Raw genomic sequence first — 26,562 nt, 5'->3', positions numbered from 1 at the left:
TAAAGAGATTGTCAGTTGAACGATGAAGAATACTACGAAAGGATTGGAAACGACGGACAAAGCAGAATTTGATTATTTGAGAGGACAGCTCAACAAGTATTTGTTAATATTGAACTCGAAAACGATCATGTTGCAGTCAGCTGGAAAGTAGCCCTGTGATATTGTTTTCCACAGATGGAAAATTCTAGGAAAGCAACTCTGTTCATGGAAGTTCCATTTAGTTTTCGGTAGACAGAGGAAGAGAAGGAAGTTCTTTGTAGTAGTTGTAGTAAGACGAGTTCTTGCTGTAAATGTTTTCAAATGAGGTGGAACTAGAGATTAGAGAGCTGAGGGTGCTAATAATCTATCAATTTACCAAACAGAATTTCTCGGGGGAGCCACAGCTCAAGAAAAAGAACCCATTTTAAATTCAGAGAGAAAAAGAAAAACAACAACAAAAAAATGCATGAACAGAGTTTGTCTCCTGTTCTTCCCACGTTTGTGTGTAATCGATCATCATCAATGAATCAATGAAACTGTAACGACAACATGACGACGACGACGACGGAAAGTTAGACAAATAAAAAAAATAAATAAAAAAAAAAACAGCAAAAAACGAAAAATGAATTAAGAACGGTTGTATTTCAGGCACACACATCGTTGCATTTAAATTTGGGTAATGATTTTTTCCCAGAAAGTGCGCAAATGAAGATACCAGGAAACAAACACACTCACACACACACACACACCATAAAATGAACCACGTCAATCCAATCACACACATAATATAAACCATGTCAATCACACACGCACACATATAAACCATGTCTCACACATACAAACACATCATACACACACACACACACACACATACACACACACACACACACACACACACACACACACACAGTGTGTTAAAGTGTGCATTATTTGGATTACTGTTCTTATCTTGTGTATTCTTTACACAACGTTTCGGTCGATGTAACCTCCAACCCCCTTCAGGTGTATTTTATTGAATTTGGGAAGTTTTTTTTTTTTTTTTTTTTTTTTTTTTTTTTTAACTAGATAATCTTTTTTTCAAACTCCTGAATCTGCACGGAATGTCTGCAAAGACCCATGGCATAATGAATTTTCTACCACATCGCAAAAAAGACTTTCCTTTCTCCTGACATGTACTAAGCGTCAGGCGGAATTTTCATAGACAGATTTTTTTTTGCAAGGACTACTCGCCTGTGGAACACACTGCTGCAAGACTGTTTCCCTGTTGATTAAAACTTGATCGTCTTCAAGTTTAACGCTAAAGGCAATTGTTAAAAACTGCCCTAGAAGTAATATGAACAATGGTCAATGGTTACTTTGAAAAATTCAGTACTCAAAGTTAAGACGCCGGAACTGGTTTCGGTTTACCTAAATATGGAACGGAAAGAAAATCAGTAAACATGAAACGAAATACACAATCATATGGAAATAATTTATTTCAAAAAATTATTTCAATTTTAACATTTCTTGTTTTATTATGGAACACTAAAAAAAAAAAGTTTCATTTCTTACGTTTCTATAAAGTTTTTTATTGTTTTGTTTTAACACTTGTGTCATCACGAAAAAGAAAATGAGAATTTTTATTATTTACTTTTTCTATAAATGGTGTCTTTTTGAAATAATATATTTGTCTTTCACAAGTTTTATCACAGATTTTGTCATAAATAATGTATGAAAGTTTTTTTTATTAACGCTTCTTGTGTTATCAAAAAAAAAAAGAAAGTAACTTACTGATGTTGTGTGGAACTGATTTGTTTTTGGCGTGTCGGGCCTTTTATATTGATTTTCTAGAATGTTCCGGCCTGTTCACTGTCTATATGCATGAATAGACAAAAATATAGTCCATGGATTTGTGTGTGTAAAAAAGTTGCGCCACAACCACGGTTCTACGCATGGGTGAACAGTGACAAAATCAAATTGTTCCTGAAACGAATAAATTCCAGCCGAATGCATTTCTATGATTACATGACGAGTGATTTGATTTAGATTGTTACTACAAAAAAAAAATAAATAAATAAGTTTCATTTCTTACATTTCTATAGTTTTTTTTTTGTTTTAACATTTGTATTATCACGAAAAAAAAAATGAGAATTTTTATTATTTAGATAGATTTAGACAAATTCCTGATGAACCGCCCCCTTATGTAGACACTTTATTAAATCTCCACACTAACATACTGTACTTACAATAACCCTTATCTCTGAGTGGCTTCCGGGCCTTGATAAGAGGTGACTACCTTGTAAAAAAAAAAAAAAAATGAGAATTTTTATTATTTAGATAGATTTAGACAAATTCCTGATGAACCGCCCCCTTATGTAGACACTTTATTAAATCTCCACACTAACATACTGTACTTACAATAACCCTTATCTCTGAGTGGCTTCCGGGCCTTGATAAGAGGTGACTACCTTGTAAAAAAAAAAAAAAATGGTGTCTTTTTGAAATAACGTATTTGTCTTTCACAAGTTTTAGCACAGAATTTTGTCATAAATAATGTATGAATGTTTGTATTAACACTTCTTGTGTTATCAAAAAAATAATTTCGTTTCATGCGTAGCGATTTCCATTCCATATTTAGGTAAACCGAGTTCACTCCCGATGTCTTAACTTTGCGTACTGAATTTTTGGACTTAACCGATCAATGTTAATACTCGCATAGTGTTCCTCATCTTTCAGTTGATAATCATTTCAGCCTCAGTCACCCTTATCCTAGAGTGGCTCTTGGACTTGATAAGCGATGATTTAATAAACATGCTAATAATAAAGAAACAATCCAAAAAATCCAAATGATATACACTTTATAGAAAATAAAGGAAAGAGTAAATTTGATTGTATGTTGTGTGGTTCATATGAGAAGGTGGGGGGGGGGTCATTATTCGATGGAGTTAAAAATTTTATGAGGATTTAAACGATTTGTGTTTTTTCTTGTGTTTGTTTAAAATCAAACGAATCAACCATCTACCTTTGTGAGCTAACAAACAAAAAATGTTTTTTTAGTGTCACAGGTGCGCGTTTTTATATTGGGGTGGGAAGGGGCATGAAAGTAATGGCTAGGGATAGGGTGGAGGATAGGAAGAAGAAGAAGAAGAAGAAGAAGAAGAAGAAGAAGAAGAAGAAGAAGAAGAAGAAGAAGAAGAAGAAGAAAGATTGATGATACAGAAAACAAAGAAATTGATAAAAATAACAAAAGAGAGGAGAAGGGGGAGAAAGGAAGAAGAAAAGAAAGTCGTCACAGATTGTGAAAGAGAGAGAGAGAGAGAGAGAGAGAGAGAGAGGGACAGATGGGAGGGGGGTGCGAAAGGAAACGATGAAGAGAAGAAGAAAATGGAATGGTAGAGGAGCGAGAGAATTATAGAGAAGGGGGAGAGATAGAAGAAGGAGAAGAAGGAGAAGAAAGAAGAAGAAGTGATAGATAAAAATAGAAAGACGAAGACGACAAAGAAAGAGATTGATAGAGTAAAGAGAGGATCAGAGAGGAAAGAAAAAAGAAAAGAAGAAAGGGGAAGAGGAGAGTAGAGGGAAAGAGAAAGGGAAAGAGGAGAGAGAAGTCTCGCCACGCATCGCCACGCATCGCCACACAAGATTGGCGTACGACGGTTGTTGGTGCCATTTTCCTCATAGTGGAACTGGTGGGCTGCTGCTGCTGCAGCGGCAAAAGAAGCTAAATAAAAAAGGAGGGAGAAGGGAAGGGCGAGAGTGAGGGAGAAAGAGGGAGGCGGAAGCTGGACGGTTGGCGGTGGTGGGTGTGCTCCTACAATGGATGAAGGAAGCACGGATGAGTAGTTTAAAAACGGCACAGTCCAACAAGGGACACACACATACATACATACACACACATATATATATATACATATACAGTAATACATTTTAATCTCTTTCTGTCTTCGAATATATGAATGGATAAAATACAATAAAAACAAAACAGTTGTACGGATGCTGCATATACCGACTTCTCCGGCAACATTATCATTATCATCATCATCGTCTTCATCAAGATGCTTCTCCTTTGTGGCGGCCGTGTTTCGATCTGCAACGACCACCATCATCAGTAGCATCACTGTCGCCGCCAGTGTCGCCTTTCTTCTTGCTGGTCATATTTATTAAGACGACAAGCGACCAGCACTCGCCATCATGATCATCGACCGCCTTTATTATTAAAAAGAAAAAGAAAACGAACCTTATCAACAGGCAACGTGCTGCTGGAGGTGGAGGTGGTTGTTGTTATCGTCATCACCCCCTTCCCCTGCTTCCCATCCTCATCCTCATTTTCTCCCTTGGCCCGTGGTGTGGGTGGGCGGTGAGATTCGGCCACACACAAAAAACGAAAACCGTGGCCAAAAAATCAAAACAAAAAACCTTTTACCCTCGGAACTACACGGACAGGTAAGACGTTCCCTTTTGATTGTAACGCTTACATCTTCCACAACACTGTTGAGTCACAACCACACATGTCAACATACACACCATTGTTCTACTCACACTTCTAATATATATATATATATATATATATATATATATATATATGACTCACACACATACGTTTATATAATTTACATATGTATTTATAATCTGCGTAATACACATTTGACGGTTGGGTCTCCTGTGAAACTGCAGTATAGTGATAAAATGAGATCCTTTATAGGTTTAGTACGGTTATAATATCGAGTCCTTTGTGTATGCAAGATTTGTGGTCTTGATTCGGCTCTGTTCCGATTCCGAAACGTTGATCGTTCGTGTTATGTCTGCAGTTTAATTTCTCACGTGCACGTCCCTCTCCCCCTCTCATTATATATATATATATATATATATATATATATATATATATATATATATATGAAAGTATACTTATGAAAAGCTACCCAGCAACATTTGTTTCACTCTCGAAGAAACTATCAGCTTGCTTGCCATAAGTATATTTTTATACTCTCTCTCTCTCTATATATATATAGAGAGAGAGAAATAGATAATCAGTCAAAATGACTGATGAATCCTTACGAGGATGAAACACGAAAAAGTATGTGCAGCTGAATTGCCATATATTTTCATACTCCCGCATTGAGCACTGCTGAAGTAAACACTGAAATCTATAGATAAAATATGATGTCTGCTATTAAATGTTACGTGGATATTTAAGGGCGTTTTCTAGTTTTTTTTTATTCCAGTAGTGCTTAGTATATTAGTAGAGCTATATATATATATATATATATATATATATATATATATATATATATAAGGTGACTAGATAGACCGATGTAATCGTGGTTCTATCGTGATTGAATCACATCACTTACTCACAAACGGATAACAAAAAATATTTTACTAATTTTTGTTAAGTCGACAAGAGAAAACAAAGATTATATTTTTAAAAGAAAAATGGAAATATTCGTCCACGGCCCATTTTTCTTTTTTTTTTGGAGGGGGGGGGGGGAGACAATATTTTTTCCTCGTCTCCCTCCTCTACTACCCATTTGTTTGGCACAGTTTTCTTTTTCTTTCCAATGAGTGTTTCTTATTTCGGATTTTTTTTTTTTTTTTTGAAAATTCAATTTCATAGAAATAATAATGTCTGTCAATGGACAACTTCTCTCCCCACTCCCGAAAAAAAAAAAAATCACCGTTTTTTGTAGAAGTGACCACTGCGGGAACAAAGGCCCAAAAACAGACTGCAACTCTTAAATTGGAGAATTGCTTTCGCAAAGAGACACTTTGGGCAGATCAGGCACGAGTCACAACTTAACTTCACTCCCTCGCATTTGAGAGATTCATTGCAGAATTAGGTTTTCAGGTGTTTCTACAGGTTGATCTGTGTGTGATTATATATGTTTATTGGAAAAACGTGCTTATTCAATTATATTTCACTTTTATTCATACCAATCCTTTAATTCATCAAGCTCGATGTAACTACAGAGCATATAACAAATAAATGACGAAAGTCTGTATTCTAAATTTCGAGATATTGTCCATCTTACCATTTATTTCTTTCAGCATGTTAAAGAATTGGATATTTTAACATGCTGAAAGAAACAAACAGTAAGATAGACAACCTGTGTGTGTGTGTGTGTGTGTGTGTGTGTGTGTGTGTGTGTGTGTGTGTGTGTGTGTGTGTGTGTGTGTGTGTGTGTGTGTGTAAAGTTTACAGTTTTTGTATTTAAATTTCAGTCAGGAAAATATAATTTTCAAAACAAAAATTTATTGTTTGAACAATAACAGCATTTCAAGAGACTTCCTCAATCCATGGATTTTCGATGTAGGCTTGGATTTTACCTTCAATGTGGCAATCTTCAACCAACCCGGAACTTAATAACATCCTTTTTATTCAAGGATTACCCTTCTATTTGGATATCAAACACCCATATCCTTTTTTTTTTTTTTTTTAATCTTTATTTTTTAATCTTTATTTTCTTTGCCTATGTTCTTTAAAAAGATTTAATCTTTAATATATTTTATATGTACGTGCTGAATAGCAAAATTATTTCAAACCATCTTTAATATTTTGCTAATGACTTTTCCTCTGAGAAGATGAGCCTTCATCGAAAATCCATGGGTTAAGGAAATGTATTCTTTGTTCAAACAATAAATTTTTGTTTTGAAAAATATATTTTATGAATGAAATTTAAATACAAAAACTATAAATGTTAATTTGCTCTATCTAGTATATTGAGCAATTTTATTTGGCCGGGATTGTCTTATATAAAAATATTACATCCCAAAAATATATTGTAAGACTTGAAATACCAAGATTTATTAATCTGTGGTTCAATTCATCTAGTTATTCAATTTATGTGTATGTATATATATATATATATATATATATATATATATATATATATATATATATATATATTTCTATATATATATTATCGTTGTAGTTTCATAAATGTAAATCCTCTAAAACTCTGGTGTTTATCAAAAAACGTGCTCAATGACAAGCAGAGCGAGATGTAGTATATTCATTTATCCGAACATTATCTATATATCTATAAAAGTGAACATGTCTGTGTGTCTGTCTGTCTGTGTACATTTCCCTACGCAATAACTCTGTCAATTTTTAGTCTATAGACTTGAAATTTGAAATACCGGGTACTGAGATTTGGGAAAATCGATGTGACAGGTGTCAGCCAGAAATTTGGCTGTTAAGGGGTCAAATTTCAACGATTTGACCTTTAAGAACTCTACCAAACTCCTCCGACAATTTTGGGTCTAGACACTTGAAATTTTAGATATAGGTTCCTTGAACCTGGATCTAACTTAATAAAGTGATTTGAGCCCGAAACTATAAATGTTAAGGGGTCATAATAGGGGTCAAAGTTTTAAAAAATTAACCATTGTTTTGTTTTTTGCTTTTTTTTGCACAGCATACACCTCCAAACACCCGAGCAACGCCGGGCACCCCTGCTAGTTGACTATAAAAGTGCGAACATGTTTCAGATCAGATTTTTTCACAATAAAACCCATAATTATGCTCTGCCCGTTATTGAGCACTTTTTGATAAACACCGGAGTTTCAGTGGGTTTACAGCTAAGAAACTACAACAAAACAATTATATATATATATATATATATATATATATATATATATATATATATATATATATATATATATATATATATACTTCGGAATAGTTTTTATTTAACAATCAGTGGTTATGTAAACGTGAGATTGTTGGTTTACAAAATATTACTGGCAGTAATATTCTATAAGTTATCCCATTTAAACAAAAATTGCTCGATATGCAAGATAGAGCAATTAAATTAAATTGTAATTCAATGAATTTCAAAAAACTCTCATTGAAATGAAATGAAGTGGTTGAGTTTCATATCAAAGAATTTTTATTATTCTAAGCAAGACAAAGAATGTCATTCTTTGTCTTGCTTAGAATAATAAAAATTCTTTGATATGAAACTCAACCACTTCATTTCATTTCAATGAGAGTTTTTTGAAATTCATTGAATTACAATTTAATATATATATATATGTATATATATATATATATATATATATATATATATATATATATATATATATATAAAACTACTTCATTTAATCACATAAATTTAATATACTAAAGTATAGATTTATGCGTAAACTTTAAGTATTTACTTCAAAAGTGCTCAATACGTAGGTAGAGCTAGTTGGTAATTTATAAAATATATATATATAATAGTGATGAAACGATTCTAATATTTTACCAAATTCCGATATGATTACCGATTCTGTTCAAAATTCTCAAATCCGATTAATTTAAATCTTTAAATATATAGTTAAAGAGTTGTTCGTTTTTATAATTTTCAGGTTAGCTTAAAACCTCAAATGCAATCAAGTGCATAGATTTTCGAAAATCCAAAAACACATTTGTAAAAAAGACCCTTTTATTATTACTACCAACAACAAAAAAAAGTTCGTTTTAAACAAAACATTTTTTTAAATGAAAGAACAAAAAAAAAATTTCGATTCTGATACTCTAAAAAGTTTCGATTTTCGATTCCGATTTAACGGCTCAACACGAATATATATATGCAGGGCGCCCGGCTTAAATATATTTTGATGAATGAAAATTTCGTATTTATTATATTAGACCCAATATATATTAATCATTTAAAAAGTTAAAAAAAAAAAATGACTCGTGCGCCACCACTGAGAATCGAAACCAAGACGTTTAGTTTACGATTTATTTTTCCTTTGCCGTATATGACTGAGCTATGAAGATATGTTTGCTGCAAGGCTAAAAATTAAAACATCAACACATAGCTACTACGTTATGCATGCATACTCGTAATGCCGTTGTTCGACCTTCACTTGGAAAATTCCATTTTTTTTTTTTTTTTTTTTACATTTTCACACATTTCTCGAGCTAAAACCCAAATATAAAGTTTCGCGTGTGTTCAAATACGTTATATATGACGTTTCGTGTCAGTAGACCCCCCCAAAAAGGGATTTTAGTAGGTCAATTTTTTAAAACAAAAACATACGTATACATAAATATAGAAAGAGGTTTGTGTTTACTATAAGCTTTTTACACAAATATTACGCAAGTATAAATCATGTAGAATATCTGCATGAATATAATTACACGTAATAGTTAAATAACGATGATCATCCCATAAGAAAACCTAAAAAACGAATAGGGAATTAATTAAAATGAATGTTTAAAAGAATATGCAAATTAGCTAGATCTTTTGCAGATGAATGCAATTCCACGGCCCATATATAACAAAGTTGTATTTAAATAAATAGAAAGAAGGGTTTTTTTAATATGAATATCAATACACACAAAAAAAAATTATAGGAATACATACATACACACACATACATACATATGGGAAAATATGTTTATTCAATTATATTTCACCTTTTATTGATACCAATCCTTTAATTCATGAAGCTCGATGTAACTACAGAGCATGTAACAAATAACTGATAAAAGTCTATATTCTAAATACATTTCAAGATGCTGATCATCTTACCGTTTATTTCTTTAAGTACCTTGACACGCACAATTCTTGACAGCACCTGTTTCGTAGCGCAAAATTATTCATGTAATTATTATATTAGTTATTGAATTTATTTTGCCCTTAACTCATCAGAAGAAAAAGCACTTATCAATTTTAAAAGAAAATAAAGGCATATAGGCATGATAACAAAATCCGAAAATTGAGAGAGAAGTTACAATTATTTTTTTCATTCTGTTATGCCATATATATATATATATGGAGAGTTACTTTCTAGAATAGTGGTTAGACAAACAAACATGCTAGTAAAAATAAGAAAACAAATACATTATTAAAGCCAAACCAAGATATTTCGATGGATTCGTTCGACCATAATCGTTCAAGTAAATGAGCTTTATAACACAGAACTCAACATTTTATACAATAAACTGTTGAAGGTGTGTGTGTGGGTGTGTTGTGTGGGTGTGTTTTGGGACGTACAAATCTTCAAGTTGGGCACAGTACTGTGAACAGATCTCATTTAACCTTCGTTTAAGGCAGGTATTTAGGAGAAGTAACACTGGTATAGTACCTGCAGCGATTGTTGCTCCCAATGATGCAGACTTGTTCTTATTTTGGGTGCATGATGGCAGTTGCGTAGAAAGTGGAATTGATTCTGTGTAAAGCATCCCCTTACTTAAAGAAAGTTTCACGCATGGCTTGAAAACTTTTAGGAGTCAAACAATGGAAACGCTTGAATACAAATTTACAGTCATCAAACGCACGCATACACACGTGTGTGTATGCATATGTAGATATATGCGTATGTGTGTATTCGGGATGATTGGTGATATCGTGAAACTGCAGTAGTGTTATTATCATTTATCATCTCTCTCTCTCTCTCTCTCTCTTATATATATGTATATATATATATATATATATATATATATAATGGTTGTATAGTTTGGTTTCCTAGAAACCCATTATCAAGGAACCTATATCTAAAATTTCAAGTGTTTATACCCAAAATTGTCGGAGGAGTTTGGTAGAGTTCTCAAAGGTCAAATCGTTGAACTTTGACACCTTAACAGCCAAATTTCTGACCGAAAACGGATTACAAAGATTTTCCCTCAATACCCTGTATATCAAATTTCGAGTCTGTAGACTAAAAATTGACAGAGTTATTGTGTAGAGAAATATACACAGACACGTTCACTTTTATAGATATACTAGCATTTCAGCCCGGCGTTGGCCGTGTGTCGGATGTGTATATTGAGCAAAAAAAAAAAAGTGGTAGTAGGAAGGCAGGCTTAGGAAAATGTACACAGACACGTTCACTTTTATATATATTATATTTGTAGTCATCGACAAGTATATATATATATACATATACACTAGCAGTTCATCCCGGCTTTGCTTGGGCCCTATGTACTGTTCATGACTTTATATGCATATATATGTATATTAAAAAGTTTGACTCATGTCCAGGTAACCTACATCTAAAATTTCAAGTGTTTAGACCCAAAATTAGCGGAGGAGTTTGAAAGAGTCTGTAGAGATCAACTCTTTCAACTTTGACTTCTTGGCAGTTAAATTTTCGGCCAAAAACTGATTAAAAAGCTTGCCTTATGTCTGAATACACTTTATGTAAAATTTCAAATTTTAGACCAAAAATTGGCTAAGTAATTTGGTAGAGATCGGCAGAGATCAATTTTTTTTTTTTTTTTTTTTTGCTTTGATCTCAATTTTGACCCCTTAAACTTCATTCTTTTGGGATCAAATAAAATTAAGTTTGATCCCCATCCAAATAGTCTACATCTAAAATTTCAAGTGTTTAGACCCAAAATTGGCGGAGGAGTTTGAAAGAGTCTGTAGAGATCAACTCTTTCAACTTTGACTTCTTGGCGATCAAATTTTCGGCCAAAAACTGATTAAAAAGCTTGCCTTATGTCTGAATACACTTTATGTAAAATTTCAAATTTTAGACCAAAAATTGGCTAAGTAATTTGGTAAAGATCGGCAGAGATCAATTTTTTTTTTTTTTTTTTTGCTTTGACCTCAATTTTGACCCCTTAAACTTCATTCTTTTGGGGTCAAATAAAATTAAGAAGTTTGATCCCCATCCAAATAGTCTACATGTAAAATTTCAAGTGTTTAGACCCCAAATTGTTGGTAGAGTTTTCAAAAGTTGAATCTTTGAACTTTGACCTCTGGACAGCCAAATTTCTGTCCAAAAACCGATTATAAATATTTTGCAAAATCTCAATATCCCTTATGTCAAATCTCGAGTCTGTAGACTGAAAATTGACGGAGTAGTCTGGTAGGGAAATGTACACAGACAATTTCACTTATATATATATATATATATATATATATATATATATACTAGCATTTCAGCCCGGCGTTGCCCGGGTGTTTGGAGGTGTATGTTGAGCACAAAAAAAGAGGTTAATATTTTTAACTTTGACCCTTATCATAACCCTTTAACATTTGTTTTGCGCTCAAATCTAGTTATTAAGTTAAATCCATGAAAGTTAAATCCATGTCCAAGGAACCTATATCTAAAATTTCAAGTGATTACACCAAAAATTGTCGGAGAAGTTTGGTAGAGTTCACAAAGGTCAAATCGTTGAACTTTGACACCTTAACAGACAAATTTCTGGCCGAAAACCGATCACATAGATTTTCCCAAATCTCAGTACCCTGTATATCAAATTTCGAGTCTGTAGACTTAAAATTGACATAGTTATTGTGTAGGGAAATGTACACACACACACACACACAGATACGTTCACTTTTATAGATATCTATCTATATATCTATAAAAGTGAAAGTGTGTGTGTGTGTGTGTGTGCACATTTCCCTACGCAATAACTCTGTCAATTTTAAGTCTACAGACTCGGATATACAGGATACTGAGACTCGGGAAAATTGATGTGATTGATTTTTGGCCAGAAATTTGGCGATTAAGGGGTCAAAGTTCAACGATTTGACCTTTGACAACTCTACCAAACTCCTCCGACAATTTTGGGCCTACACACTTGAAATTTTAGATATAGGTTCCTTAGACATGGATCTAACTTAATAACTTGATTTGAGCACAAAACAATAAATTTTAAGGGGTCATAATAGGGGTCAAAGTTTTTAAAAAAATGACCGCTTTTTAAAAAAATTTTTTTTTTTTGCTCAGCATACACCTCCAAATACCCGGGCATGTATATCTATAAAAGTGAAAGTGCCTGTGTGTGTGTGTGTGTGTGTGTGTGTACATTTCCCTACATAATAACTGTCAATGTTTAGTCTACAGACTCAAAATTTGATATGCAGGGTACTGAGATTTGGGAAAATCTGTGTGATCGGTTTTCGGCCAGAAATTTGGCTGTTAAGAGGTCAAAGTTTAATGATTTGACCTTTAAGGACTCTATCAAACTCCTCAGACAATTTTGGGTCTACGCACTTGAAATTTTAATGGATCTTACTTAATAAATTGATTTCAGCACAAAACAATAAATTTTAACGGGTCATAATAGGGATCAAATTAAAAAAAAATTGACCTTTTTTTTTTTTTTTTTTTGTTCAGCATACACATCCAAACACCCGGGTAACGCCGGGCCGAAATGCTAGTATATAATACAAGACGTACTCAAGCCCCGCTAGATTATAACTTCTTTGATTTCATTCGAAAAATTCATAACACGTGACTTATCTTTTAAAACATTCTTGTTATCTGAGTATAAATAATAAGTTCCTTTACTTTTATTGGTACTCACTTGGAGTTCTCATGCAGGTCAACATCAGAGATTACTCACTGATAACAACCGGTGGTATTTCCTGGAGTTTGAGTGACAACAAGTCTCCCCAGATGTCTAGTACTCTTCACCTCTTTTGATAACCCTTTGCAGATGAATTTGCATTATTGTAACAGCTGTTTACCATTAACTTTTAGCGTGCAACAATCATTGGTCTTTCTAACACCATAAGAGATTTCTTGGCCTTTGGGCCAAGATCAAAGTGTAGTATCTTTCTGATACTATACTTCAAGGTTTTGTTCTCGGTTAGTGGAGGAGAAATCCTTAACGACTGAGACAATTTTTATTTTTGTTTCTTCTCCCACATTAAAAAACGACCTTGGTGTCTAACTCTACCCTCGTTCGGAGGCAAGTAAATAGGAACTAGAATTTGGGTGGCAACAAACTTCCCCAAGGTTTCAGTCTCTTTTGCACTCATCTAATGGAGGTCTGGTTAGTGCTTTCTTTCCTCAGTCTAACATCCTCCTTGATCCATTACAACTATTTTGCTTTGTACCAACCAGGACTGACGGCTTTTTTGGAGGGGGCAGCAGTTTATAAGACTTCTTCTTTTTCTGGTTATCATTTTTATATTAACTTATTTAAACTTCTTACACAGGTCATCATCATTGGGTTATATTAGTATTATTATGTGTTTATATACGCCATAATCATGTTGATACACCGATTCCCGTTAAATCACCGAAGTTAAGCAATGTTGAGCCTGGTCAGTACTAAACTGGGTGACCATTTCACAATTCCAGCTGTTGTATGCATATGCTCTCCGCTTATCTCGACATTGCTTCCAGTCGTCTAGCACTTCTCCTTGCAACTGAACTAAAGCAGTGCTGATTCAGGAGAAATGTCGTTGGAGATTGCACAACCCTTGCCTCGCAATTAAACATGCAACTACCCTTACATAGGTTATCTGTTGTCTCTTGAGACTAAACGGAGGCATCATTATGTGTATATATTATAAACGTGAACTTATGTGTGTGCGTGTGGAACGGTCTCTATCAAACTACTCTGACAACTTTTGGTCTACAAACTTGAAACTTGGTAGATATGGGATTCGGACCTGTGGAATAAATTCGATTCGATTTTTTGCCGGTAAAAATAGCTGGTAAGGGACCAAATTGGAAAACTATAACTTGGCAGGCATAAGTCGACTTAAAGTGCTTCTGTACCCATGTGCAAATATAGATTTATATGTTTAAGTCAGTTAATTTTTAAGTTTTGATATGCATATGAACTTAGCTCAGATGGTAACGAATAACACTGAAGAGCGAAATGTTTTGGTTTGGATTCTAGCTGATTGGGTACAATATAATAATTAATAGAGTATTGGTTCCGTAATAAGAAATACGAAAACTGCATAAATTAAAATATTATGTTTAAACATATCTTATGATCGGGCAATGCCGGGAGGCCTGCTAGTTATTATTATTATTTAGAACTATTATTGTTGTTTATTAATATATTTTAGTTATTTTACAATCTAATTTACATAAGTGTTGAAATATCATGTTTAAATATATTTGACGACCGGGCAACGCCGGCAGGCCTGCTAATTAATATTATATATAGAATTATTCTTTATTGATATATTTTAGTTATTTTACCATCTAATTTACATAAGTGTTGATGGTATGTACAAAGATGTATATGTAAATCAGATGACGACATATAGAAAGGAAAACCACTCTCTTTTCTTGCTTACAGAGACATTAAGAAATACCAGTGGTTGAATCAACATAGAGTGAGAAAGGGCGAGAGAAATAGATAGCCGAGAGGGAAGAGAGACAGAGACTTGTTCAGTTAATTATACATTACAGCTAATTAAAACACCTCTTTCTAACATAACTCAATCCCAAAACTAATATATGTTTAACGTCGATTTCATGTTTATATATATACTAGCATTTCGGCTCGGCGTTGCCCGGGTGTTTGGAGGTGTATGTTGAGCAAAAAAAAAAAAAAACGGTAATTTTTTTAACTTTGACCCCTATTATGACCCCTTAATATTTATAGTTTTGTGCTCAAATCAAGTTATTAAGTTAGATCCATGTCCAAGGAACCAATATCTAAAATTTCAAGTGTTTAGGCCCAAAATTGTCGGAGGAGTTTGGTAGAGTTCTCAAAGGTCAAATTGACCCCTTAACAGCCAAATTTCTGGCCGAAAACTGATCACAACGATTTTCCCAAATCTCAGTACGTTGTATATCAAATTTTGAGTCTGTAGACTTAAAATTGACAGAGTTATTGCGTAGGGAAATGTACACAGACACACACACACTTTCACTTTATATATATATATATATATATATATATATATATATATATATAGGTAAATCATTTACTTGAAACGTACTCGGTTTGAATATACCAATCGTAATGGATTACAAAAACCTTTCTCATAAATAAATGGTGTTTTTATAAGTTTTTTAAGGTAAACATCTGATGAGTACGTGACTAAAAATGTAACAATAACATAATTTTGTAAATTTTCAGAAACGCCCAAACTCAATGAATGTCTTTTTTATTGGGTTCCAGAGCATATATAGTGTAATCTAATAATTTTCCAAGAGAAGGAACGGCAGTGTGTGTCAGTCACATGAACCATGCAAGTTGTCCACAATGATGTTTTCATAAGTTTTTTTTTTTTAAGGTAAGCATCTGATAAGTACGTGACTAAATATGCAGCAATAACATAATTTTGTAAACTTGTTAGTCGCAATACAAAACAATATTTTAATGGCTACCTTTTGAAAAGTAATAAATGACCAAGTGGGAAACCTTGATGTTTAGAACTTGGAGAATTATTAAACTTTCACTAGCAGGTCGCCCGGCAATGCCCGGTCGTGAGATACGCTTAAATATAATATTATAGTATAATTCTTGTAGATTATGTATTTATTATTGTCGAGACAATTCTCTATCGATTATTATATTGAGCCTAATATATGGTAGTGAGATCAAAACTTTATATATATATATATATATATATATTATATATATATATATATATACTAGCAAAGATACCCGTGCTTCGCACGGAGCTTTGTTGCGCACTCGGGTACCAAAATCTGTGGGCACCTTTCCAGTAAGTTGATGTTGTAAGAGCAACGATTGCATAAGGTGATTAACATTTTAACTACCTCTTGTAGTGACTGAAATTCAATCAGGAACTTCACAAAACATTTTCATCAAAAAGGAAGGTTACTTGATGTTACATAGTAAATTTTTCATTGAAGTAATTTTCAACTCTTGCTTAAATTTTATCTTGCACATTCAATACTAAAAACTTACCACAATCAGATCATGTCAGTTTTTCCTCATATCCATTTCTCGAACTTTTCACTGAAGAGCCTCAGGGTAAACTACATTTCTGCTGCTTTGATTTGGAGCCAGAATGTAGAGTTTTTCTGAACTTCCTGTCCGGCTGATGGAGACGTAGAACATACCGTGACTGAAGCAGTCTGATGTCAAGTCTACGCCAATGGTGTTAAATGTCTGACCTTGACTTTTGTTTATGCTCATTGCAAAACACACCTTCACAGGAAATTGGAGTCTCCGGAATTTAAATGGAAGTTCTGAGTCCGATGGAACTAAGGGGATCCTTGGCAGTAGAACAGTTTCGCCTTTGTAGGGACCACAGGAAATGGTGGCCTCAAGTACATTGGTATGCAATCTGGTGATAACACATCTGGTTCCGTTTGTTGTTTTTGGCGGTTCCAAGGATCGAAGAATCATGATTGGCGATCCAATTTTGAGATTTAAAATGTGTGGAGGCATTCCAGATATCTCCAAAGAGTTTAAAAACTCCACAGGGTAGTGAACAGCTTCATATTCATTAGTAGCCGAATCAACTGACTTGTATTGCTTTGTGTCTCCTGGAAATTCATTCATTATTGAATTGTTCAAATGATTCACATTGCTGTTTAATGGCGAAATAATAGCCCTCTCAGCAAGCCAATCCGGTGATTTTCCATTGTTTTGCAGGTCTGGGTACACTTTGTCTTTCAGTTGCTTCTGATTACCGACACATTTACCAAGCGCAGTTGGAATCTTAATTGTGTCAGGTGAAGAAGTGATAGGAAACTGACCATTACCGATTTGGAGAAGCAATTTTGAGAAGTCTGCTGTAGCTGTGTTATCAGAGATATAGGCTCTCATATTAGTAGTCAGTCTCTTCACTATAACGTGCCTCCAGAGATAGGATTGTTTCAAACTTGCATTGACAATGTTAGCCCTTGTGCGATTTTTAACCACTGGGAGGATTTGACGGAAATCACCGCAAAATAAGGTTGGAATGCCACCCATGGGATTCTTGTTTCCTGTGATGTCTTGCAGTGTTCGGTCAATTGCTTCATAAGCACTCTTGTGCGTCATTGGAGCTTCGTCTACAATGATTGCAGAGGTGTCTCTAATTACATTTGCCAAGGCTGAGTTACCAGTAATTTTGCAAACTGGCTGATCCATTCGATGAGTATCCAAGGGTACTTTAAAAGTGCTGTGAAGAGTGCGGCCACCTTGTAGTAGAGTAGCAGCAATGCCACTGGATGCTGTTGCAAGCACAATCTTTCTCATGGATCTAATCTTTGCAAGGATCAAATTGATTACAAAAGTTTTGCCCGTACCACCTGGAGCATCAAGAAACATCATGTTTTTGTTCATTTCACCTTGTGCTTCCAACATTGCCATGAATGAATTGTAAACTTCTCTTTGAGAATCGGTCAGTTTTTCTTGCATATTTTTTGCTTGTAGGGAAAGTTCTTCAAGATTATAAGTAACTTCACGTTGATACTCTCTCGCGAGTCTTTCATCTCTCCCTTGCGTTGGTGCAGGTAATCCATAGCTTGCCAATGGTTGACCGCACATAAGGAGAACTTTTTCTTCAATTAGACAAAGAGTTTTATTGTAGATGTCCTCATTAAAATCTGCTTCTGGATTGTTAACTTCTTGCCTGTATCTGTGAAGAATGTCTTCAGATATTACATCACGAAAAGCCATCCAGATCTCAAGAGGATTTCTTGGCTCACAGGCTGTTAAAATTATCACAAATAGGCTTCGCAAATTTGAAGGTGATTGAGTGGCACTTGCCTCTCCTACTGCTTGATGCAAGTGATGGTCATTTTCTAGAAGGCCTCGAGCAAGGCACGCTGCTCTGTATGTTTCAAACACCTGACCATTGTATGCTCGCAAATTTTGAAATGAAGTTGGACCAGCAACCTCATTGAGCAACAGGCGTAAGAAATAACACTCCCCTGCTTTTGGACTAATCGTGTAGATTCTCCCAATGCATGGTGCCTTCCATACATCATCATTTTCAGCACCTTCAACTTGTACCCCACGCATTCTTCTCATCCATTTCTTTGTCGATTTGTTCCAAGTGTAAAACTCAGGGACTTCTACGTATTTGAGACCCCTTGCAAAGTCATCCTCATGGCAGAGTTGAAAAAATGGTGTCAAAGTTGTGGCAGGCGGTGGACCTTGGGCTCGTTCCAGAGCAGTATCAGCTGAGAACATGACATTCTGCCCATTTTCAAGATGAACAGAAAGTTGTACAATTGGGGGGAAATGTTCATGGATGGGATGTTCCAATATCCTCCAGGCCGCCTCTGAACTGCCGACATACCTTGCATTCTGGAACTGCTGGATCTCATCCACAATGTGACTTTGTACTTGGCCTTGTTGGTTAGCTGCTCCATCAGTTCTTTGTAGTTCAAACACTGCTTGATCACATCCTTTATTCACGTATTTGAGGACATATTTGATGCTTTGGATCGAGCTGCAAATTTCTACGTTAATGTGAGCGTTGAACTGCTGAAGGAGGACCTTGTTGTACGGAACAATCCACTGGTTTGTTATTTCTTGATTAACATACCGACCATTTCTCTTCATCCTTATTGTACCAGTCTGGCTTCCATCTTCTGGTTTTCTTCGCCTGTACTTGGGGTAAGAGTCTTGGCCTTGCTCGGTACACTGAAGAAATTCTTTTGGGTATTTTTTGGAACATTTGTTGTCAATCGTACATGGACAATTTGGATTAAATGGTCCACAAGGTCCATGCACCATATGTGCCATCACTTTAGCATGAAGATCAGGATCTTCCTCTTTGTCAGGGATCTCTGCAGATATGCAGAGATCCATTTTTTCTGGTAGAAGTTTGTCCTCTGGGGCCTGCCAGGTGAGGATGTGTGCATGCGGCAGTCCTCTTTTTTGATATTCAATACTGTACAGGAAAGCCCTCAACCTGCCAAATCCTCCCTTTTTAATAAATTCAAGTAACTTTTTTAGCTTCTGCCTGAAAACCCTGGCAACAATATCTGGACGATCCTGAGGGTCTTGCCCTTGAAGACAATTTTCTGTAATTTCTGTCCACTTTGGATTTGTTGTGAACGTGATGAAGAGGTCGGCTCGGCCCATTCGCCGAACATATGCCATGGCATCACTTTGACGCTCAAACATGTATCGAGGGCCTCCTGTATAAGTTGCCGGAAGAACAACTCGTTGACCAAACTGTTCTGGATTCCCATCCTCCCTAAGAATTGAATCTCTCAAGTTGCTATAATTGTCAGCTCTCAGGGTCTGTTGCTCACGCCTCAGGAACTGTAAACGTTCTGTTTCAATCTTGCAGTACACATCCACCAGCCATTGTTGAAATAGCCTTCGGTACCAGAGAAAATAGTTTCCAGGCCGAGTCATTAAATGGTACGAATAAAATTGCTGTTGGGTAACTTTTCGCCCATTGGATGCCTTCATGTAGATGTTGTAAGATGGAGAACCATAGGGGTACATTAACGGGTACATTAAAGTATCGTAGAGGGGATGTAGTTCGGAGATCCATTTTAATGTATCATTTCTAAAACGCAAGACAATATCCCGGTTAGCTGTTGGTTCATTCTCCATTAATATTCCAATCTCATACGTTGTTGTTGGAGCATTGAATCGCCGTGGATGCTCTTCTTGCGGCCTTCGGTCTTCCCTTATGACAACTTTATGTTCTACCAAGTGTTCTTCTTCAATCCTCTCCTTTGTTGTTTTCAGCTGACAAATGAAGCTGTTGTTCTCATGTAAAAATTCAGTCAGACTTTGGAGAATGTCTCTATTGAGTCTACTGTCACGTCCCTGATTATGTAGTTCCTCTTCCAGACTATCCAAGAAGTAGACTTGAATAAACTTTGCTGTTTCATCTTCAGGTGGTAAAAGACTCCCAATCTGGTGGCAAACCTGGCCTCGAATTCTAAAAGAAGGATTCCACCCATGTACTGCCACAATTTTGTGACCAAATGATGTCATTGCAAAACAATTGTTATAACTGCGTAGATTTTGCAGAAAATCTTTAGAGATGGGACCATTGCCGGAGAGCAAATCTTGAAGCAACTGAGGCAGTGGTGGAAAGCTATCAAGCACAACTTTGCCAGAAGAACAACAACAACCAGGGGTTTCTCCTTTAAATTTTACAGCTGAGCAATGTTGACATACTTTGTCCATTTTTCCTATATCAGCTGTAGTGAGAGAGTCATTTTTGTTGTAGAGCAATCCTTTTCTATTGCAGTGTTCTATTTCATGGTGTCTCAAAGCAGTCATTCGTTGTCTAGCTGCCTCGTTTTCTGTCAATTGCTGGGGCAAAGTCATACTCTCTCTCCATGCAGCCTCTCGTTGTTGCCCTTGGTATAGGCGAAAGCTTCGTTGGGTTTCCGATTCATTCTGATGTCGTTGAGCCACTCTCAACTGACCTTGTGTACGTCTACTTACCTCATATAATTCATTCGATCGTAATATTGCTTCTCTTTCCAGTGCATATCTTTGCCTTTCTTGAATTTCATCTTGTGATGAATTTAACCGCCTTACAGCATGTCTAGTTCTGTCAGCTTCACGTTGGGTTTCTCTTTCCAAATCTGACAGTCTTGCTCTCCTTTCTCTTTGACGTATCCTGTTAAGTTCTAGACGTCTTTCTCTATCTGAATTGTTTTCATTGGAGCGAACTGCAGCAACTCTTAGTCTATTAGCTTCCAATCTTTCCATTCTTTCTTCCTCACTTTCGTTTCTACTTCGTTTGGGTGGCATAATTTCGGTTTTAAACGGAATTGTTTAACGATATTAATGATTGTAAATTAATTAAGCGTAAAGGAAATGTATACTAACTGAAATGGACGAACTATAAATAATATTTCTGAATAGTACAATTATAAACAATTATATTGTACCTATTTACTATGCCTCCCCACGGGACAGAGTTAGACACCAGGGTCGTTTTTTAACGTGGAGAAAAGGTACAAAAATAAAAATTGTCTCAGTCGTGAAGGATTTCTCCTCCACCGAAAGAGAACAAGAAAATGAAGTGCAGCATCTGAAGAACAGATACTACACTTTGATCTTGACCAAAAGGAATGAATAAAAGCGACCTACGTGTGACTCATTACTTCCGGGTGTAAACGTCACAGTCTAAAAGTAATAATTAAAAAAAAAAAAAGTAAATGTAAAATAAATGTAATACCAACTTAGGTTAACTAAGTAAACAGTACAATTAAAACAGTTCTATTAAAACAAATAATTACTAAGATCTAGGTAATTGTTAGTCTCATTGTTATGGTTTTAAAGAAAAAAATGTGTAAAAAAAGTTCTGCTTTTGTGAGTACGTGTATTTCTTTTAAATTACATAACCTTTTTATTTTATTATTTATATCTCTTAAATTTATATATTTTGTTAGTAAACTGGAAGAAATTCAGTTGAATAAAACCTTGTTCGTGTTCTTTACGTTAAACTCATATTTTTATAAAAGGTTCATCCGGTTTAAAGAAAGCACTAAGTTTAAATAAGACTGGAAATAACTAATTCAATATATAAATAGAAAAATGAAATAAATATAAGCTTTAAGTCTTAAGATAGTAATAATCAAAATGTAATAAATTATTTGTAGTTCAAATCTATGATAAGACAGGCTTTCGAAATAGGCTCGACCAGAAAGATTAAATTGGAACGAAATTATAATCTCCGTGCCATTTTCAAAACAACCCCACAAAAGTAACGGTATCCTGCAGTTGGTTAAAATGACAACGTTGGTTGTAAGAAAAATGTAAAAGAAAATGCGCTTATCTGTTTATTTTGACCTGTTTTATTTAATTAAAAAAAAATTGGCTATAACTGGAAGAGAGCGTTATGTTTTGGGGGTTGTTTAAAAAATAGAATGGAAATAAAGTTAGTTCCGTTTTAATTGTCTTTAATTGCGGCAAGCGCTAAGAAAATCGAAAAATCACTGTTTACATTCGAAATGTTAACTTTTATAGGTTTACAGGTTTGCTGACAAGGCTGGGGGTGTTTAATACAATTATTTTACTAAATTGATTTTTTTCATTTAAAAATAAAATTATTTCTTTTTTAATAAAGTTTTATTTTAAAATATTTGTTTTTGTTTATTTATATAAAATTACGATAGTTGAATTGTATTCTTTCAATAATATTGGCAAGTAAAATATAAAAGATTAAAACGGAACGAAATTGAAATTCCCATTACATTTTCAATACAATCCCAAAACATAAAGCTTTGCTCGCCAATGAATTGTTTTGATAATATACGTAAAGTGAAATAAATCGAATATAAAATTAAATGAAAATATATTAAATAATTAAATGTTAAATAGATTTTGTAAATAGTACAGTTGAAATGATTAGAATATTTCCAATATGTAATAAGGTCGAGGTAATTAGTTAAAGAGATTTAATATAATGTGATATGCAAATGAGCATAAGTCATTCGATATGGGAGAGGTTTGTAGACTAGTATATAAAGAAATTAGGCCTAGATTCTTATGTCTCCTATAACAGAAACATCCTAAAATGGGTTCTAATGTTTCTCTACCAGGAGAGATCTACCGTCTTACCTCCTTTATATTTCATTGATGATGGAGAGCTGTACACACAGACAGAAACACACGAACTCTATTACTTTATAAAAATATAGATGACCGGGTGCCATCAGCTAAAATCGAAAAAAAAACAAAACAAAAACAATACAACTCTCCACCCTTATTCCTTAACCTCTGAGCCACGATCATACGTATATATATATATATATATATATATATATATATATATATATATATATATATATATGTATGTATATATGATTGTTGAGCTGGATTAAATCCGACGATATGAAATAAAATGGACGTTTCGCCCGATTTATGCGGGCTTCTTCAAGAGGGATGGTCATTGTATCTATCACCGCTATATTTCCAAACACAATTTTTAATCTCTACGATATTTTATCTTTTAGACGTAATCCACTACACTAGTTTACTCTAATTAGTTCTTCTCTCATAAAATGTATATACATGTATATATGACATCTAATTTACATAAGGAAAACACGCTGCTCTCCCCCATCATTATATATAGCCCCAATCCTCCGACTCTCTCGTCAATGACCATCCCTCTTGAAGAAGCCCGCATAAATCGGGCGAAACGTTGAGTATCCAGGTCCTTCCACCTCCATTTTATTTCATATATATATATATATATTAGCAGACCGCCCGACATTGCCCGGTAGTAAAGTCCACTTCAATATGATATTTTGATTAATACAGATTTCGTATTTATTATAATATCATATTGGACCCAATACATATGAATGATCTAAAAAGTTAAAAAAAAAAAAAAAAAAAAAAAAAAAAAAAAACCTCGTGCACCACCACCGAGAATCGAAACCAAAACGTTTAACTCACGATTTACTTTTTCCTTTGACATTAATGCCTGAGCTATGAAGACATGTTTGCTGCAAGGCTAAAAATTAAAACATGAACAAATAGCTATTACGTCACGCATGCATATTCAACCTCCATCTGGCAAATTCCATTTGTTTTTTTTTTAAATTTACACACTTTTACACCGATTTTCGCCGGCTAAAACCCAAATATAAAGTTTCGCATGGGTTCGAATACCCTATATATTAAGTTTCATGTCTAGATAAAAAATTGACAGAGAAGGCAATTTTTTTAAAACAAAATACATACGCATACATAAATCTATATAGAAAAAGTTTTGTGTTTACTATAAGTTTTTTACGTAAATATTACACAAGTAATAAATCATGTAGAATACCTGCACGAATATAATTACACGTAATAGTTAACTAAAGATGATCATCCCATAAGAAAACCGAAAAAAAAAACGAATATGGAATTAATTAAAATGAATGTTTAAAAGAATATGTAAATTAGCGAAGTCTTTTGCAGATGAATGCAATTCTACGACTCATATATAACAAAGTTGCATTTTCTTTTTAAATAAATAGAAAAAACGGGTCTCTAATTATATATATATATATATATATATATATATATATATATATATATATATATATAAAAGAAAATTACAATAATATATATAACACAAATAAATGACAAAGGTCTATATTCCAAATTTAAAGATGTTGTCCATCTTACAATTTATTCTTTTAAGTATGTTGACATTCCCAATTGTTGACAGCACCTGTTTTGTAGCGCAAGATCCTTCATTTAATTATTATGCCAAGCAATGAATCTATTCTACCCTTAACTCATCAGAAGAATATATATGTGTGTGTGTGTGTGTGTGTGTTCAAGGAAACCAACATCGATGAGGTCACATATTACACTTGTATGATAAATACCAATGTGTATCGATTTGTATATTAGTATACTCCCATCCCGTTATGAAAATACTAGCGAATAAACGACCCCCACTCCGCTACCACCTTCGGATCTAGGTCTTTTCATATTTATTTAATTGGTAGGGGAAGCGAGACAGCAAATAGCAAATCAGACAACCACATCAAACTTGTCCCGCCGCCAGAAATGAATTCGAAAAGAAGTCCTCCATTCTATAATAAAAAGCACCAATAATTTTTTTTAGGTCATCAGAAATAGTATTTGATATATGAAAACTTAAATTTCTGATGTAATTCTGTGGTCTTATATGAATATTTTATTCATTTAATTTATCGAAATCAATGATAAGTGCGAACACCAACGAAGCATAATTTTTTCTTGTCATTTTTGTATGTGTGTGTGTATGTATGTATGTATGTATGTATGTATGTATGTAGGTGTGTATATGTATTTGTGTATGCGTGTAAATATGTATGTGTGAATGCGTATGTGTGTATGTGCGTTTCCGTGTTTATATATATGTGTGTGTGTATGCACGTATATGTATGTACGTGTGCACACATATATATATACACACACACACACACATATATATCTTAAAAAGCATTGTAAATGTTGAACTCTTAAAATTTTGCGAAGTCAAATGTCTTATAAAATAGTCAATAAAAAATGTCGATAAATAGTTTTTTTTTTAATTAGACATTTTTTCGCCAATATTTAAAGAAAAATCGTATCTTTTTGTTTTTTAACAAAAATTTACAAACAACAAAAGAAAAGGAAACGATTAAAGAATTTTTTTTTTTTAATTTTCGTCTCATACATTTTTCTGAAATTTTGAACCGACATTTTTTTTTTATCTTTTCATTTTTTTTTTTTTTTTTAGAAACAGTTTTTCTGTTTAGAAACAGTTTTATTTTGTTTTTATTCAAAATGTCCAGAGTTGTGGACAGAATATCAGAAAAAAAATATTTTAATTATTTGCAAAATTTTTTCGATCATTTCTCTTTCGATTTTATCAACTAGGAAAATTTCAAACACGTTTTTTTTTTTATATACATTTCCACATTTTGTTTAATATCTATTTCAATCTCTTTATACCTAAGTTTGTCCATATCTATTTATCTCGGTATATTTATATCTATTCATCTCCATTTGATCATATCTATCGATCTCATTCGGATCATTATTCATCTCAACCGATTCCTATCCAACCCAATCTTGCCATATTTCATCATTTAATTGTATTATTCATCAATTTACGTTTATTATTTGTGTACAATTTTTTTTTTTTTTTTTTTTTTTTTTTTTGTATTTCTCTTTTTTAACAACCGAAAAAATTGAATTAGATGCCGACCATTTTTGCACAGCTGAGATTCAAAGAACGAACAAGAACACCAGACAAAATACCCCACCGGGGTAGCCCCATCAGATCAGCACTACCGAACCAACCACCTTGTGCACCTGGTGTCATTTCAATGAATTCACAACAGCTTTTCGATTTACAAACACTGCATCCTGTCAAGCAGTACAAAACAAGATTATTTTTCTAGAAACATCGATTAAAAAAAAAAAAAAAAAAAAAAAAACTAGAAAGCTAGAATATAAAAAAAAACATTGATTTTTTTTTGTTTTGTTTTTTAGGGGGGGTATATTTCGAAGCTTTAAAAATGGTA

General features: G+C 33.9%; 1 protein-coding gene across 2 annotated transcripts in view; it reads left to right on the top strand.

The window, feature by feature from the left end:
• The first annotated feature begins 3,594 nt into the window (after window positions 1-3,594).
• LOC145293689 (leucine-rich repeat neuronal protein 1-like) overlaps window positions 3,595-26,562 on the top strand; it is a 139,082-nt gene continuing 116,114 nt past the window's right edge. For both annotated transcript variants that reach the window (XM_080140091.1, XM_080140090.1), the window contains exon 1: window positions 3,595-4,401. The gene's annotated coding sequence lies outside the window, so the exon portion shown is untranslated. The remainder of the gene's footprint in view (window positions 4,402-26,562) is intronic.

Source organism: Euprymna scolopes, chromosome 15 (assembly GCF_053919585.1).
Source record: "Euprymna scolopes isolate OS-2025 chromosome 15, ASM5391958v1, whole genome shotgun sequence".
NCBI classification, from domain to species: domain Eukaryota; kingdom Metazoa; phylum Mollusca; class Cephalopoda; order Sepiida; family Sepiolidae; genus Euprymna; species Euprymna scolopes.
Note: the sequence above shows the minus strand (reverse complement) of the source record. Positions and strands in the feature narration are given on the sequence as shown.